The 18,850-nt window shown below is 37.4% G+C and overlaps 1 protein-coding gene across 1 annotated transcript in view; it reads right to left on the bottom strand.

The window, feature by feature from the left end:
* Window positions 1–393: 393 nt before the first annotated feature.
* Window positions 394–18,850, bottom strand: part of CAPZA3 (capping actin protein of muscle Z-line subunit alpha 3) — a 39,886-nt gene continuing 21,429 nt past the window's right edge. Inside the window, exon 2 of the mRNA XM_045464046.1 lies at window positions 394–697. The gene's annotated coding sequence lies outside the window, so the exon portion shown is untranslated. The remainder of the gene's footprint in view (window positions 698–18,850) is intronic.

Raw genomic sequence — 18,850 nt, 5'->3', positions numbered from 1 at the left:
TGAATAGCGATCCCATATAAAAATGAGTGCTTACCCTATTTTTGGCTAATAGTTTATCCTGGAAGGTATACGAGGGAATAGCGTCACCCAAAGCTACCTATACCCAGGTTGCCTAATTGAGAGTTTGTTTTGTCAAGGCAAAATTCTGGTTTTATCTGCCTTTAAAGTTTTTCAGGCTAAAACTATTTTGACATACTCTTTAGAAGAGAACTTTTAAACTCTGCTCATTCATTTGTCTTTGTCCTGGAGGAGATTCAGAATAATTTTCTGAGAAGAATCCTGGCTCTGCCAGAGGGTGTTCTCTGTGTTCAGAGCACAGGTGATAGAAGTCAAGTCTTTTGATTCATATCTTTTTTTTTTCTTTGCAAGGAACAGAAAACCAGTCAAATTAGCTCAAATGGAAACGGGTTTTATTATAATAGGGGTTATATTAGTTTTCCAGACTGTCATGAACCAAATGGTCTAAACAATAGGAATTTATGGTTACACAGTCTGGAGGCCAGAAGTCTGAGATCAAGTTGTTGGTACAGTTGGTATATTCTAAAGGCTCTGAGGGAGAATCTCTTCCAGAATCTCCCCTAGCTTCTGGTGGTTGGCTGAAAATCTTTGGTATTCCTTGGCCTGTAGAAGCATCATCTCTCCCTTTACCTTTGCATGGTGTTGTCCCTGTGTGGTTGTGTCTGGGTCCAAACTCCCCCTTTTTATAAGGACACAATCATATTGGAATAAGGGCCTACCCTACTTCAGTATTGTCTCGTCTTACCCAATTACATCTTCAATAATCCTACTTCCAAATAAGGTCACATTCTGAGGTATTGCGGCTTCGGATTTCAACATATGGATTTTGGGGGGAAACAATTCAATGGGTTTTCACAGAACTCCTTTGTACAATGTATACCAGTGCCTCACGGAAATTGGAAGTACATCCGGCATTTCTGGAATGTCTATCAGTTTGCCTCTTCTTTCTGCATGTGTGTCTTATTTTCTTCTCTCTAAACTTGCTTCTTCTACAAGGCTTTTGGTTTGGGCTCCTCTGTAGTTTTGGTTTGTTATGGTGCTGACTCTGGCTTCTGGGGCTGTGGTTCCGGCAGCTGCCTATCGCTAACTGACTGAATGTTAATTCTTAAGAAAGACACTCTGATTGCTTCAGCTCAGCATTGGGTTGCCTGAAATGGGAGTTTATCTGGGGTTCAAGCAGCTGTGGCTGGGGGTGGGAGTGGGGCAAGTTCTGATCTATAGGCCAGTATCTATGAGCTGTAGGTGAAATTTGGTACTTTGAGAAGGTTCCAGGGATAGAGCATGGAATAAGAAATGATGTGATTGAAGATAGCCACAAATTCCTTAACCCTCCTCCTACTGAGAGGTAAAATTTTATGTTAGCATGAGTCCTTGAGAACTAACAACCAAGGTAACATTAAATGTGCAAGAATGTTATCAGAGACAATGGCTTTGTGAAAGGAAACAGGGACAGAGACAGGAGAGGCTGGGAGAGACATACAGACACCAGTGCAAGTCTGTCTCTGAGTGAAGAAGGGAGGGAGAGAAAGGTGAATGCATTCCAGATTGTTGTGTATCCAAGGAACTTTTGGCAGAGTTGTTGGGGAGTCCTTGGTCCATAGTTTACTGACAAAGGAGTCTTACGTCTTTCAGGAACGGGTCTGCCTTATGTCCACCATACTCAATCATTATGTGGACTCCAAAGTGCAGTACTTGGGCCCCTTGGTCAATTATACTGCCTATAGTAGGAGGACCACAAGCCTACTTCCCCTCCACTTGAATCTGAGTGGATCTTTGGCTGCTTTGAGCAATAGAATATGGCAGAAGTGACCCTCACCAGTGTCTACCCAAGGCCAAAAAAATGCCAGCTTTCACTTCCTTTCTTTGAGAACACTCTCTTTAAGAGCTCTCAGCCACCATGGAAAACTTAGGACTACCCCACATATGGAAAGGCTACATGTAGGTGACCTGGTTGACAGTCCTCACTGAGTTCAGCTTTCCAGCCATGTCTGCTGACATTCTTGAAGTGTAAGAGAAGCTGTTTTGGACTCTTTGGCACAGCTGAATACTAACAGATGACCTCAGTAGTGCCATATGGAGCAGGAGAATCACCAGTGGAATCCTGCCCAAAGCACTGACTCACAGTATTATAAAACATAATAAATTGGTTATTGCTTTAAGCTGCTAAGTTTTGGGGGTAATTTGTTACAGAGCAATAAATAACCAGAACATTAAGTCTCTTACATAGGATAATTCCATCAAAGGTGAAAGTTTCCATTTGATTAGGCCCTCCTAAAGGAACAAACAGAAAGGTAAAACAGCATGACATTGGGAGAATCAACTCTGAGACCTGAGTGCCAAAGATTGATTTTGTTACCCTTTGGAATTCTAATCAATCCAGAATATCATCCTCTTCAACTTGAGAAAACAAAGAATCGGAGAAGTCATGATGCTGTTTACAGGATCCATATCACAGAGTTTAAGTAGACTTCCCTTTCTCTTAGGATTCCGGTAAGTTAGAAGTTGGGGCAGAGGTTTTAGTGATAATAGGAGGGACTAGCAGAGACTAACTGTATCTCAATTTAGAGGAAGCCTCAGGTCCAGCCAGCATCAACTTGTCCCCCATTACAAGGGAAGGATGTGAGCAGGCCCCACGTACTGGGAGAATCCTAGAGCCAGGGGAGAAAAAGGTAGAGAAACCAAAGATAGAAATATGGTAAGAGGGTCAATCTTAAAAGTTCTCATCATGGGATAAAAAAAAATTGTAACTGACAATGGCTGCTAACTAGATTTATTGTGGTGATCATCTTGCAATACAGTTACAAATATAGAATTGTTATGTTGTACACCTAAAACTAACATAATATTATATGTCAAGTATATATCAATAATAATAATAATAATAATAAATGACAGGTGAGAAGTGTTAGAAGCAGGGTCTCAGACTCAGAAATGTTAACATTCATCTGTGAATGCTGGCTGGAAGTTCAACATTAGCTAGTCCCACTGCCAAAGTCAGATTGCACCTGTAATGATTTAACCTCTGACAAATGCCCTGCCTATCCTGCGCTATAAATGTGCTGTGGCTTGTCCTAAATCAATAGATGTTAGCAACCATGGGTTTTAGAATACATAGTTTCTGGGGCGCCTGGGTGGCGCAGTCGGTTAAGCGTCCAACTTCAGCCAGGTCACGATCTTGCGGTCCGTGAGTTCGAGCCCCGCGTCGGGCTCTGGGCTGATGGCTCAGAGCCTGGAGCCTGTTTCCAATTCTGTGTCTCCCTCTCTCTCTGCCCCTCCCCCGTTCATGCTCTGTCTCTCTCTGTCCCAAAAATAAATAAACGTTGAAAAAAAATTAAAAAAAAAAAAAGAATACATAGTTTCTCATGAAAATAATGGATGATAAATATATTTAAGAAAATCACACTGATCACAGGAGAGTGTGATGTATAGATGGGGAGGATTTTTATCACCTGGCTAGGATTATTAACCTGCCCAAGGTTAAGGCTTGGGGTGAGTGTGGGGATGGCCACAGAAAGCTACACAGGAGGGGCTCCTGGGTGGCTCATTCGGTTAAGCGTCAAACTCTTGATATCAGCACAAGCCATGATCTCACAGTTCATGGATTAGAGCCCCACGCTGGGCTCTGTGCTGACAGTTCAGAGCCTGCTTGGGATTCTCTCTCCTCCCTCTCTCTGCCTTCCACCACTTGCATTCTTTCTCTCTCTCAAAAATAAACATTTTTTTTTTTTAAAGAAAGCTACATAGGAAATGAGGAAATAGCCTGTGGTTTTTCCTGTTATGATGTACTATCTTCTCTCTTACTACTCTCTCAACTATGACTTTTGTCAACCATCATGATGACACATCATGAGGGAAAAATAATTCACTTGTAAGTGGAAAAGTATTTATACTTAAAATAATAAAAGGAAGAAAAATCAAGAATTGTTAGAAACACATAATACTGAAAAAGCATTTATGAATACATATCATGACCAAAAGTTAAAGAGCCATTTACAAAATGGAATAGATGAATTATGAATAATTTGAGATTTCACAAAGTTAGAAGTAAGGAGCAGGCTAATACTGGAGAGTGAGAATGTTAAGAACATTAAAAAAATGGGATAAACAAATCTTTGTTTGTTCGCAAACACAGATTAGGTTAAAGAAAGGCAAAATCAACATATAAAAGTATTTATTAAAAAATGATTGAACAAATAAAATTTTGAAAAAATCAAGAGGTTTAGAGGAAGTAGAAATGAGTACCTTAAGCATAAGAAATTAGATCATAAAACAGGGTCAAATCAGCATAAACCAGGATATATGGGAATAATTCTGCTTTGTAGACTCATAAAATGAAATACAGCCCAAAGAATTGAAAGAAAAAGCACAGGAAATATTAATCATTTTAAAAAATGTTTATTTATGGGGCGCCTGGGTGGCTCAGTCGGTTGAGTGTCTGACTTCAGCTTAGGTCATGAGCTCACAGTCTGTGAGTTCCAGCGCCACGTCGGGCTCTGTGCTGACAGCTCAGAGCCTGGAGCCTGTTTAAGATTCTGTGTCTCCCTCTCTCTCTGACCCTCCCCCACTCATGCTCTCTCTCGCTCTCTCGCTTTCTCTTTGTCAAAAATAAATAAACATTAAAAAAAATTAAAGACTTCTTTTAAAAAAAATATTATTTGGAAGAGAGAGAAAGAGAGAGAGCGCCAAGCATATGAGCCGGGGGAGGGTCAGAGAGAGGGGAGCAAAGGATCCAAAGCGGGCTCCATGATGACAGCAGGGAGCCTGATGCGGGGCTCAAACTTATGAACCTTGAGATCATGACCTGAGCTGAAGTCAGACGCTTAACTGACTGAGCCACCAGGGTGCCCTAGGAATTACTAATCATTTTGAGACACATTGATTCAGGCAAGTGTGAAGTTTTGGCAGAGAACTCCAAGTTGGAAATGTGTTCTCGAGGCTTCCTCCCCTGGCCACCCCCAGGATGTGGTGAGCTCTAGAGCCTGGCAGAGAGCAGCACTGAGCTGGGCATGGCCGTGGCCTCATCCGGTGCCTTGCCCTGCACCGTGAGCACACCTGTGAGGCCCAGAGTACCTGCCAGTTAGAGGTCGTGGACAACATGGGTCTGAAATGGGCTCAGTGCCCAGAGCAATTTAGATACTTGGCAGAAACTCATATTCTAATTATATGTTAACAAATTACTTCTTTATTTTAATTTTTAATCAAACACACCACTTGTAGCTAGCCTCAAAAAATACAAATATGTAATTATCACTGGGAAGTTTTAAAAAATCTGATACAAGGAGTTCAGTGTTTTTCAACGTTTATTTTTTTATTTTTTTGGGGACAGAGAGAGACAGAGCATGAATGGGGGAGGGGCAGAGAGAGAGGGAGACACAGAATCGGAAACAGGCTCCAGGCTCTGAGCCATCAGCCCAGAGCCTGACGCGGGGCTCGAACTCACGGACCGCGAGATCATGACCTGGCTGAAGTTGGACGCTTAACCGACTGCGCCACCCAGGAGTTCAGTGTTTTTAATGTCTTTAAGAGAAAAAATGCACTGCTACTTTTTGCCTATTCTTCTCAATTAACTTCATTAACAATTTTTCAATTTGTCCGAAGTATCCTGCATAGTCATTTGAGTCCAGCCTTTGTCACTTACTACATAGACAAATACTTGACTTCTCTTACCTTCCATTTCCTTGACTGTAAAGAGGTTGGAATAGAATTTAGCTCATAGGATTAGTGATTAAGCAGAAAATGCAACTAAAGTCCTTTCCATAATAACTGCCACATAGTAAGCAATAAATGCTATTTATTATTACCATTAATTTATTATCTATGACAACTCCAGACATACTGATATCTTTCCTATATTTAACTTCCCCCACCTAGAATTCTAATATATTGCTTATTCTATTATGCTATTAAGAACCCCCAAACCCTTATGACCTAAATTAAATGAATATTCTGGCACTTAAATATCTTGACCTCTATTATCAGTAAAATTAATTCTGTTTCTAAATTATTCTAATCAGGTATCATTTTTATAAAGAGAGGCAATTAAGTTTAGTTGGTTTATCGTACAGTCTGGAGTCTTGCTGGATTATTGTCTCTAGTAATAATTTTATTCTTTTTTTCTTTCCAGATACGTATTCATGCCATCTGCAAATACAGTTCAATCATATCTTCATTCTTATGTTTGTATCCCTATTTCTTTTTCTGCTTGAATAGTAATTTCCAATAATATTAATATGTGAGTTGCAAGTATTATTCATATATTAAGCAGAAGTGCTAAAAAGGGGGGTATTCATTGTTATTTTTTTTAAAAAAGAATGACTCCAATGAATTTGTATTAAATATATAAACACATGACTTGAAATAGACATATTTGATGGTCTGTTAAGAAATTCCCAATGACATTAGTCTTAGACTTAAAATTCAGAACAAATATTGGATTTTGTCAAATACATTCTTGGCGTTTACTGAGAAGCTTAGAAGATTTAAGTTTTTTCTCCCTTATTAATGTGATGAGTCACGTTAATTATTTCCTTCATGCTGCATCAGTTTAAAATATTGGGATAAATCACTGGCAGTTTTTATAATATTTGGATGCTTGTATATCATTCTGTAATTGAAATTAGTCTAATAGGCCTTCTGTGGTATTTCTTTTTTAGGTTTTGGAATCCAAACAGTTTTTGCTTCATAGACTTGTTTGCACTATGTTTTAATTTTAAATATTTTGGACAGTTTTTGTTATCTATATAATATTCTTTGATATTTTTACAAAGTTTTACAATGAATCTGTGACAATGAAATACACATTATATAATGACTTTTTATATTTTTTCTCATTGATTTTATTAATGTGGATCTTTAAGGAATGGCCATTTGATAACTATATTCTTTTTTATAAAAAGTTATCTATGCTACTTTGGTTTCTAGCAGGATGAATGTTATAGTTGAGATTATTTGTCACAATTTAAAAGATTTTTTAAAATAAAATTTATTAAATATTTTTTTGAATTGAGCCAATAGTTGATCATTGATGTTAAGCTTTTCAGTTGACTAATGAGTTACCAGTGTCCAAGATTGGCTTGAAAAATCAGACTCACATGAATCAGAAATCTTACCTAGTAACAAATTTCACCAAATAAGATCAAGGATACAGGCAGTCAAAAGGTTCAGATGCAACAGAGAGAGGTCCTTCCTGTTTCAAATATGCTCCTCTGATCTGGAATAGAGAGGTCTCTATGTGAGGTTGACTGGAGCAATGCCACAGTGAAAGTGTTTTAGTTATGAAACACCTGTATTTTATATCCTGGGTGAAGAGCTCAAGTGGCATTCTCTGAGGAATCACACCCCTTACATCTTGGATTCTATTTGCTTTAAATAATCTTTAGCTTGAGACTTCCTGATAAAGGCATTCCAGAAATAAGTACTGTTCTTCCTAACAAATATTTCTAGTCTCTTTACCTGGAGGTCTGGGTGACAAGGTGATCATTGGCCTTTTTCTCTGGGGGTCTTTCCACCTCTTGAAGGAAATAAATGATTGAAGGCCAGTTGCTTTAACACCTTATTCCCAGCTAATTATTGTTTCTGGTGCTCATTTTTTACTGATTTTTGTCTCCTCTCCCCCAAGCATGCTTGTTTCCACTCTTAGTTGTATCATTTCTGTTTCCAACTTTATTTGGTTTAATTTGTTTCTTTCCCATCTTAGGATGGTATCAGTTATATATATTCAGAAAAGTATATTTTCTTTTATATTTCTTTGGTAATATCTTACAAATTTTGATGTGTTTTGTTTATATTTTTATTGTTCAAATATTTTCATATCTCTCTTTTAAGTAGGATTCTGAAGTAGTATTTTTAACTTATTACTAGATAACTTTGCTTTTGTTTAATTTTGCTATGAGTAGTGCAAATGTAACACAAATCTCTGCCTTTTGGCATTTTCTAAATAAATAGTTGGTCTTCAAAATAGCATGTATTTGCAAACATTTCCCAAGCCCTTAAACTGTGCTAAGTACTACTAAAATGGAATAAGCATACTTGTGTGCCCTTTCCTTTCCTTTCCTCTCCTCTCCTCTCCTCTCCTCTCCTCTCCCTTCCTTTCCTTTCATTTCTTTCTTTCTTTCTTTTAAAAAAATTTTTTATTTGAGAGAGAGAGGGAGCACAAGCAGGGGAGAGGGGCAGACAGAGACAGAGAGAGAGAGAGAGAGAGAGAGAGAGAGAGAGAGAGAGAATCTTAAGCAGGCTCCATGCTCAGCATGGAGCTTGACACAGGGCTCAACCCCCCGACCCTGGGATCATGACCTGAGCCAAAATCAAGAGTCAGATGCTCAACCAACTGAACTATCCAGGTGCCCCTTTCCTTTAATTTCTTAAGGATTTTACTGTCTTGTCTTCTTTCTCTGGCATCATCATTTTTTCTTTTTTACTAGATTATTCTCATTAACATACTCTAGTATCTCTCACCTTGAGTGGAACAGAAGGACTTTGGGGACTCAGTGTGTGTCCTAATCCCTAAAAACTGTGTATCTATTTTATTACATGGCAAAAAGGACTTTGCAGATGTGATTAAGTTTTCAAATGAGGAAATTATCCTGAATTATCCTCGTAGGCACAGTGTAATCATGAGGGTCCTTATAAGAGGGAAACAGGAGGATCAAAGCCATAGAAGGGGATGTGATTATAGAGTCAATGATATGGAGCCATGGCCCAAGGAATGCAGGCAGACTCTAGAAACTGGGGAAAGCAAAGAGATAGATTCTGCCATAGATCCTTTAGAAGGAACACATCTCTGCCAACCCATTTTAGACTTCTGACCTCTAGAACTGCAAGATAATACATGTATGTCTTTTTAAGACTTAGGTTTATGGTGATTTGTTATAGCAGCAATAAGACACTAATACATTCAAGAAACTGTACTCCCAAATGAGAGAGTGCTGCCTCATATCCTACTTTGGTAGCCATCTCTGTGCAGTTAAGTTTCAGTATCTTTGCAAGATAGGCACCTGAAATAAGATTCACTATGTCTTTTGTTGCCTTTGTGTCTATTACTGTTTCATTGTAATGCCTACACAGATAAAATGGTAATAAACTGCTCTGTATTCATGAAGGAGTAGGACAGGGTCTATGCCCTATCTTCTAAGTTACTAGTATTGGATGTGTGTGTCCCTCTTATAAGCCACAGCCTGTTAAGGTTATTTTTAATATTAATTATGGCTAGTTTTGTTTTACAAGAAAATTTAGCTTCCTTACTTATTTTTTGCTTCTTTTGATTGCATTATTCATTATCTATTCACAAATTAAAATTTAATGATGCCACTCTTTGCTTTCTATTTTCATTTACATGATATCTCAGTGGACATTAAACTTTTCAAACACTGTATTTTGTTTCACGTTGATATGGGAGATTTCAAGGTAAGATATCAATATTAGAATATACAATCCCTATCTCGAAAATTTCTATTTACATTAAATATCATAATTGTTTAGTTTGCTTTGGTTTCAGCACACCTATTTCATGCATTCTATTCATTATTTCCTTCATTATTCTGCTATTATTGTCTCAAGAAATCCTAAAGAGAAACAATTGAGTTTGTTCTTGCTAGTGAATCCCATAAAGTTTTGCATGATCTGCATTAGTTTAAGTTTTTTTTTAATGTTTATTTTTGAGAGATGGAGAGACAGAGCATGGGCAGGGGAGGGGCAGGGAAAGAGAGGGGGACACAGAATCCTAAGTGGGGTCCAGGCTCTGAGCTGTCAGCACAGAGCCTGACATGGGGCCCCCAACTCATGAGCCATGAGATCATGACCTGAGCCAAAGTTGGACACTTAACCTATTGACCCACCCAGGTGCCCCTGCATGACGTGTATTAAATTAACTACCACATTCAACAACAAAGCAATAAAATTTCACTCCCTTTTTTAAAAAAGTAGGAGTTCCTACTCTTGATCTACATCACTCTTTCTGATCCTTGTAAATTTGATATGATAATAATAATGATAAAGCTGATATTTGTCGAGTACTAACCATGTGCCAGTCACTGTTTTAAGCACTTTCTTCATTAGCTCATTTCACCCTCACCATAACCATATACATAAGTATTACTCTTATCCCCAGTTACAGACAGAAAAATTAAGCTGCTGAGAGCTTCAATTGCCCATGGCATAAAATTTGAATGTGGAGAAGCTGGACTTTGAACCCTGAAATTCTGGAGTCAGAGCCTACTCATGTAAGTACTACACTAAAACGCTTCTCTGAAATTTAATAACATATCATTCTGGTTTATTGTATAGGTTACATATTTTTCAAGTGTTAAAGGAGTATTTATTAACATGAAATCTTACCTCAAAAACTCAGTACATTTCTTTTTTTTTTAAATATATGAAATTTATCGTCAAATTGGTTTCCATACAACACCCAGTGCTCATCCAACAGATGCCCTCCTCAATACCCATTACCCACCCTCCCCTCCCTCCCACCCCCCATCAGCCCTCAGTTTGTTCTCAGTTTTTAAGAGTCTCTTATGCTTTGGCTCTCTCCCACTCTAACCTCTTTTTTTTGGGTGTGGGGGAAGGAAAAAAAAACTCAGTACATTTCTAAGGTAAAAAGTACTCAACTCTTAAATATGGAGAACAAACAGAGGGTTCCTGGAGGGGTTGAGGGAGGGGCTTGGGCTAAATGGGTAAGGGACATTAAGGAATCTACTCCTGAAATCATTGTTTCACTAATTTGGATGTAGATTAAAAAAAATAAGTTAAAAGAAAGTATTCAGAGATTGTTACAATCAATTTGGAACATAATTTGTAATATCTTTCCAAATTGAAGATGTGCATAACCTAAGTACCCTATGAAAATTCTTCTTCATGTGCATAAGGAGAGCTACACAACACTGTTTATACTTGGAAAAATTGAAGAGAACATAACTGTCCATCTCCAGAAGAATAGATGCATGAACTGTGGATCATACATGCAGTATAAAGTTCTATAGCACTCTAAATGAATAACCTATGGTTATTTGCAACCATGAATGGATCTGAAAAATATAAAATTTCGCTAAAAAGAAGCAAGGATAAAAAGGATACGGTATCATATCATTTATATAAATTTAAAAGGAAGTAATATATTTTGTTAGCAGACACAGAATATACACCATGAAATTTTTTAAAATGAAAATGATAAATATTAAGTGCAGTAGAATGGTTACCTCATGGAAGTAGGGACCATATAGGCCATATTCCTTGGTAACCTAAAATAAGACTTAATAACAATTTTAATAAAAATTCTTTATTATTTAAAACATCCCCAGGGGCATCTGGGTGGCTCAGTCGGTTAAGCATCCGATTCTTGATTTCAGTTCGGGTCATGATCCCGGCCGGGGTCATGGGATCAAGCCCTGTGTTGGACTCTGTGTTGAGTGTGGACCCTGCTTTGAATTCAGTCTCTCTCTGTCTCTCTGTCTCTGTCTCTGTCTCTCTCTCCCCCTCTGCCCCTCTCCCTAGCTGGTACGCTCTCTCTCTCTAAAATAAAAATAAATAAACATATAAAACATCCCCACAAACTACCATAGAACAAAGAGCAAATAAAAATTCAACAATTCAACAGCTTAACAAAGAAAAAGAAATATGTCATATCAAAGCTTGTGTGATTTGGCCAGAGGTATACTCAGAAGTAAACACTTTGATGTGTTTTGAAAATTAAAAAAAAAAAGAGGAAAAGAAATGAATCAAGTATTCAATTTGAAAAGATAGAAATAAAAGAAAAATAATGAAATTTAAGGAATCCAAGCGGAAGTAGGTTTTATATATATAAACACACACACATATGTAAAAACATTAAAAATAAGATAGAATTAGAAGAGTTACAGTTAAATTGATAAATATATACAAGAACTAGTTTTTAAAAATAAGCCAAATCATGGGGCGCCTGGGTGGCGCAGTCGGTTAAGCGTCCGACTTCAGCCAGGTCACGATCTCGCGGTCCGGGAGTTCGAGCCCCGCGTCAGGCTCTGGGCTGATGGCTCAGAGCCTGGAGCCTGTTTCCGATTCTGTGTCTCCCTCTCTCTCTGCCCCTACCCCATTCATGCTCTGTCTCTCTCTGTCCCAAAAATAAATAAACATTGAAAAAAAAAATTAAAAAAAAAAAAAATAAGCCAAATCAATGGAAAATCTACAAAGGAATCTACAAACTCAGTTTGAAATGAGAAAGGATTTGACAATAAATGAAGAGTAGGTAGAAATCATAAGGGATTTCATACTTATTAAAGCACACAACTTATACATTTCAATGATGAATAACTTTCTGAAGAAAAAGTATTAAAATTTACTCAAGATGTAGAAAACCTTTCTAATGTAATCATCAGGAAAGAAATTTAAAAACTGGCCAATTATTTGAAAATATAGGCTCCAGAGTCACAAAGTCTTTGAAAATCATCCATTTAAATTTTCAAGGAATAACTCATTTAGCTAGCCTATGCTTCACCACAGAGCCCTTAAAACCCGTGTGAGCTGTTTGTCCTTTGTGTGCTGCTCGGATCCACTTTCCTTCTCCACCCTGCCCTCTGTCCAACCATACTACATCAAAGGTCACCCTGCCCTTTGCTTTTGGACTGGGTCCAACCAAACTGGAAACCCAGCAAGAGACAGGAGGAAGGAAGAAAGCTAGGGTGCACTATTTATTCCCTTGGATCTGTTTCTGAGGAGCTCGCTGCTTGAGATCCCAAATGAAGATCACAGGTTTTCTCAAAGTGACCATTTTCAGGTTACTCTCTCATTCCAGGTTCTGGTGACCGTTCCTTTCTAAGACCCAGGTGTGTTAGTCGCTTGTTTCCCCCTACTAACTGCTCACCTGTCTGTACTTTGTCATTTTATTAATCTTTTTTTGAATTATCTTAATTTAACTATATGATGTTTGTTTCTGGCTGGTATTCTGATTGATTCAATAAGCAAATCATGTAATGAAGTATCACATACAATACCAAAACTTGAAAAAGATAGTGCACAAAAGAATTACCAACTAATCTCACTTTTCATTAGAAAGAAAATTCTAAATTAAATGTTAATAAATTCATATACTCCACCATGGTGAAAAACACTCACCGTGAGTAAGTAGTTTGTATCAAACCACAAGGATAGTTTGATATGAATGCATTTATTTCATATTAATAGATTAAACAAGGAAAAATAAATTAACAGACACTGAAAAAGAAGTTAATAAAATCTAATGTATCTATCATTAAGAAATTAATACTTTAAAAAATTAATAAAAGATTGTCTCAAACTAAAAGCTACATCATTCTTTTTTAAAAATGTTTTTAAGGTTTATTTATTTTTGAGAGAGAGAGACAGACAGACACAGAGCAAGCAGGGGAAGGGCAGAGTGAGAGGGAGACACAGCATTTGAAGCAGGCTGCAGGAACTGAGCTGTCACCACAGAGCTCCACACGGGGCTCGAACTCGTGAATCCTCGCACTCGTGAATTGCGAGATCACGACCTGGGCCGTAGTCGGACATTTAACCCATTGAGCCACCCAGGCTCCCCAAAGCTACATCATTCTTAATGGTGAATCAAAAGACCTTCTCTTTCCATTAAATTATTTTTTGCACTTTTTATTTAATAGTATTACAGAAGGTCAATGCAATTGGACATGTAACAGTAAAAGCTAGAGTGTTGAAAGCATGAGACAAATTATCACTATTTGTAGATGATATAATTTTTTGTGTAGATATCCTAGAACTAAGTAATCACACTAACGTTATTGGATTTAAGAAAATTTTGTAAAATTAATAATTATTAACAATGTAATGACCACTTAGCTGAAATAACAGGGGAATTTCATTCATAATTGCAATAGAACAAAGAATGAAATTAGGAATTAACTTAAGAAATATAAAGAAATATAAAAAAGCCTATAACATTTAACTGCTGCATATATAAGGATTCTTGAATAGATGGAAAGATATACATATTGTAGTACTTGATGAGAAGGCAGTATATCATGATAACTAATAACATTGACTTGAAATGAAATTGGTCCAGGCTTGGATTCTGGCTCCTTCACTTACTAGCTGCCTAAAGTTGTTGAGTTCAGTTTCACTATCTATAAATTAGGGATAATAATGATACTTGCTAGGGGTTCTTGTGAGTATATCAAGTCACAAATTTTTGTAAAGCTCATAGCATAGTGTCTAGAAAATTATAAGAGCTCACAAATGTCAGAACAACTAATTTTCCTCACACTCAATGATAGGTTTAACAGACTCTTGATCAAATTAAAAAATAATTTTTTAGGGGTGTCTGTGTGGCTCAGTCGATTAAGAGTCCAACTCTTGATTTCCATTCAGGTCATGATCTCACAGTTCATGAGATCAAGCCCCATGTCAGAGCAGAGCCTGCTTGGGATTCTCTTTCTCCCTTTCTCTCTGCCCCTCCCCTGCTTGTGCACAAGTGCTCTCTCTCTGAAAATAAATAAGTAAACATTAAAAAAAAAATTAAATATATTTTTAGGGGGGAACTTGGCAAAAATTCTGATGTTAACCTACGGGAAAATAACTAGGTTATTTTCTTCATCAAAGAAACTTTTTGACAAAGAAGAGTTATGACAATGTCCTAAAGTGACAGATTTAAAAATATATGGTAAGGATTTAAGAAAAGGAAAACAGAAAAGTGGAAACTGACTCAAGTGTCTGTGAGGTTTTAATATATCAATTAATGGGATAGGCAAGCATATTCATCCAAATGGCACTGGCGTTTTTGGTGGTGAAGAAAAAAAAGGTTTGTTATTGTAACAGTTTCACACAAATTGGCGATAAAAATTGACATAGTTAAAATTTAAAAGACATATCATCACACTATCAAATCACAGGGGGAAATGTGATTTAAATTCCTTGTTGAAGTATACTGTGCTGTACATTGGTAAGTGTGCCTCAGCTTTATTGATAAATTGTTTAGGTTCTTCAGGTCTTTTTTTTTTTTTTTTTAACTTTTTACTGTTTATTTATTTTTGAGAAAGAGAGAGAGAGAGAGTATGAGTGGGGGAAGGAGCGGAGAGAGAGGGAGACACAGAATCTGAAGCAGGCTCCAGGCTCTGAGCTGCCAGCACAGAGCCCGATGCGGGGCTCGAACTCACAAACCGTGAGATCATGACCTGAGCCGAAGCCGGAGGCTCAACTGACTGAGCCAACCAGGTGCCCCAAGGTTCTTCAGGTCTTAAAATAACCTTGTACCTTTGTGAGAGCAAATTTACTTGCTTGGACACTTTTTGTGGTTGCTCTATGTTTCATTTTAAATTTGGATACATTCTTCTTTTTTTTTTTTAAGTTTATTCATTTTTTTTGAGAGAGAGAGAGTGAGAGGGGGACAGAGGGACAGAGGGGAAGAGAGAGAATTTTTTTTTTTTTTTTTTTAAATTTTTTTTTTTCAACGTTTATTCATTTTTGGGACAGAGAGAGACAGAGCATGAATGGGGGAGGGGCAGAGAGAGAGGGAGACACAGAATCGGAAACAGGCTCCAGGCTCTGAGCCATCAGCCCAGAGCCTGATGCGGGGCTCGAACTCACAGACCGCGAGATCGTGACCTGGCTGAAGTCGGACGCCCAACCGACTGCGCCACCCAGGCGCCCCAGGAGAGAGAATTTTAAGCAGGCTCCATGCTCCGTGCAGAGCCTGATGTGGTGTAGGGCTTGATCCCTGACTCTGGGATCATGACCCTGAGCTGAAAAGAGAGAAATTTGGATACATTCTACTTCAATTTTCTGTAGTAGCTGCATGGTCCCATGCAAAGTCAGTAGTATTTTGTGCTTTAGAATACACAAGGCAGATCCAGCCTTGATTTACATTTGAAATCTTGACATTAGGCCTTACAAAATATGTATTCACACAAAAGGTGAGTTTGGGTAGTCAGAGCGTTTTTCCCGTCTCTATATCCCACAGACTTTAAAATGGACTTTATAACTGTTTCCCCCCCATTTTGAGACTAGTTCACTTAGTTGAAGATTGTACTTTTTTTTCCCCATAAAGACGCTGGATCACCAGTACTAAACAACAGGGCTTTTTGTTTTTTTCCTTCCTTTAAAAAAGTGGTCTGCTATTTCTATCTTTCAAGCTGCACGAATTGACTGTGCTTTATACTGCAGGATAACTAGGACTTCCTACAGAGCTTTGTTATGATGATACAGTCCATTTCTCACCCAGGATGCTCCATTTCACCCTCATTATGGTTTTCTTTTCTGGGCTCTGAGGTGACATTTCATAGTCTTTGCCTCTTTAATTCTTAAAGTGGCAGAAACTTGGGATGGTCTGGAAAGTAACATCTGACACTTTCCTTTCCAGCATAAAGTGACTAATGAAATGCTAGATTAAAAATATAACTGCGGTGCCTGGAACAAATGGGGCGTGGTCCCACTGTACTTGGCATTGGTCAAAATCAGGTTATGCTCTGGTACCTGGCTAACTTTCATTAGTAGGAAACTTGACAAGTTGGAATGTCAGAAGAAATGAGGGTGAGGGAGTATCTGGAGAGCATAGGTCACAAAGCATAGATGAGGGAACTAGAGGGATACAGCCTAGAAAATGAAAGGGTTGGGTTATAATTATAAGGCAGTAATATTGTCAAATGCTATATTGAAGAGAACACTGGACTTGAATTGAAATAAGTTGGGTCTGTAGTGTGTTTACCATTGACTATCACTGTGGTCCTTGGGAAAACCCTTAATCTCTCAGGACCTCAGTGTCCTTTAAAATTGAGGGTGTTGGATGATATCACCTGTGTATTTTTATGATACTCTCATTTCACTCTCTTGTTTTGTAATACTGGAGTTTATCTGTGATTTTTTAATGTTTTTTAATTTTTTTAGAAATGTGGGTCTCTTTCTTTATAAACAATGTTTACTGGGAACTCCATTATATAAAAAAAGATAAAAAACAGAGCTTGTCTGGTTGAATCAATGACAAAGAACTACAAAGTTTCCTGTCCACATGGCATTAGCACCTGTCACTCTTCTTGCATAACAATGTAGACACTGCCACAGAACTTCTTTATGGAGAACATAGTCTAAAACCACAGAAAATCGGATTAAAAATGAACATCAAGAGGCTCAGGTCATGATCTCACAGTTCGTGAGTTCCAGCCCCACATGGGGCTCTGTGCTGACAGTGTGGAGCCTGCTTGGGCTTTTCTCTCTCTTCCTGTCTCTCTGCCCCTCCCCTGCTCACTCTCTGTGTCTCTCAAAATAAATAAATAAACATTGACTTTATAGGCTGAAGTTTATGAAATTGCCAATTCTGTGCCTCCACGGTGGTCAAATATCAGTAACTTCAGGTGGTTCATTCTAATATAGAGCCTTCCCTTTTCTGATCTTTGTATTTGTCCCTAAATGAATTTAGGATTTGATGCCTACATAGCTATTTGTTGTAGAAAGATAGGAGAATTCCCAAAATTTCACACCCCTCATGAAAACATCTTATTCCCACTTCAGGTGGGAAAAATTCGCCTTGCTACAGCAAGAGAAAAATGTATATTTACAGTAATTAGTCTGCTCTAATTTTCATAGTTATAATAGTTTTATTTAATTGGCTTGTAATAAATTAAATGAGAAATTTTCATAATAGGAAATATTTTAAACCCTTAAGGAAGGCTTTCATGCTTTTCCGAATATAGAAGTAGATATTAATAATATTCACTATTACTACTATCTGTATGTCTCCATTTTACTTCACAGATAATTTAATCAATTTCATAGTAGGACATTTGCAATTAAGAAATATCCCAAGTGTCTTCAAAATCACATGACATTTGTAGCAGTGATTTTAAATCTGTTTTAAATAGATTATGAAATACAAACCAAACTCCAGAGAATGAAATAGCATCTTATTTCGTGAAGAGTATACAGATTAGGACAGTTAATATTGTTGACGTGACTCCAAACCAACCTTTTGATGAAGAAAAAAAATGTTGACAAAAATTATAATATGCTGAAATGAAAATGAACTTCAAATAGAATCTTAATTATTAAAATAACTGGACTGGAAAAGACTATGATAGCTGAAACAGTAGTTAATTTTTCAGAAAGTACCATGGAATAAATTTACATCCTCAAGTTAGGCAGGAAAAATAATAGCACCAAATATATGAAGCCCTCTTGGTTTTCACATATTACTTTCTGAGAATGTAGATAGATGAGCAGGAAGGTGACTTTAATACAGATGCACTTGAGGGTTTAACTCATTAACAATCCAAGAAGGAATAATAAATACTTCAAATAAGCTGTGCTTTTCATATCTGCTCACTAATGAAATTTTAATTAACTGTGGAACCAATTATAAGATTTTGTATAAAATGTTGCAAGATTAATTTTTAAAATGGAAATTAAAGCACTCAAGCAGTTTCCTACCAGATTTTCTTTAGAAAGACTTACCTTCTTTCTTTTTCTTCAATTTTTAGGTTTAAAAAATTCAAAGTAGGTCTAAAAATTAATACCCTTTTCTTTTTTATTTATATGTTTTGTATATATAACAATTTAAAAAATATAACATTATTGGGGCACCTGAGTGGCTCAGTAGGTTGAGCATCTGACTTTGGCTCAGGTCTCACAGTCTGTGGGTTCGAGTCCCGCATTGGGCTCTGTGCTGACAGCTCAGAGCCTGGAGCCTGCTTCTGGTTCTGTGGCTCCCTCTCTTTCTGCCCCTCCCCCACTCTCACTTTGTCTCACTCTGTCTCTCAAAAATAAATAAATGTAAAAAAAAATTAAAAAATATAACATTATGTATCACCTCATTGAGATAAATTGTTAGTCAAAGAGGGACTCCTACTTAGTAGGTCCTAAATGAATTCTTTCCTTCATATGGCAG

The sequence above is a fragment of the Leopardus geoffroyi genome, chromosome B4 (genome assembly GCF_018350155.1).
Source record: "Leopardus geoffroyi isolate Oge1 chromosome B4, O.geoffroyi_Oge1_pat1.0, whole genome shotgun sequence".
In the NCBI taxonomy this organism is placed as follows: Eukaryota; Metazoa; Chordata; class Mammalia; order Carnivora; family Felidae; genus Leopardus; species Leopardus geoffroyi.
The sequence above is the reverse complement of the archived record's forward strand: the minus strand, read 5'-3'. Positions and strand labels throughout refer to the sequence as shown.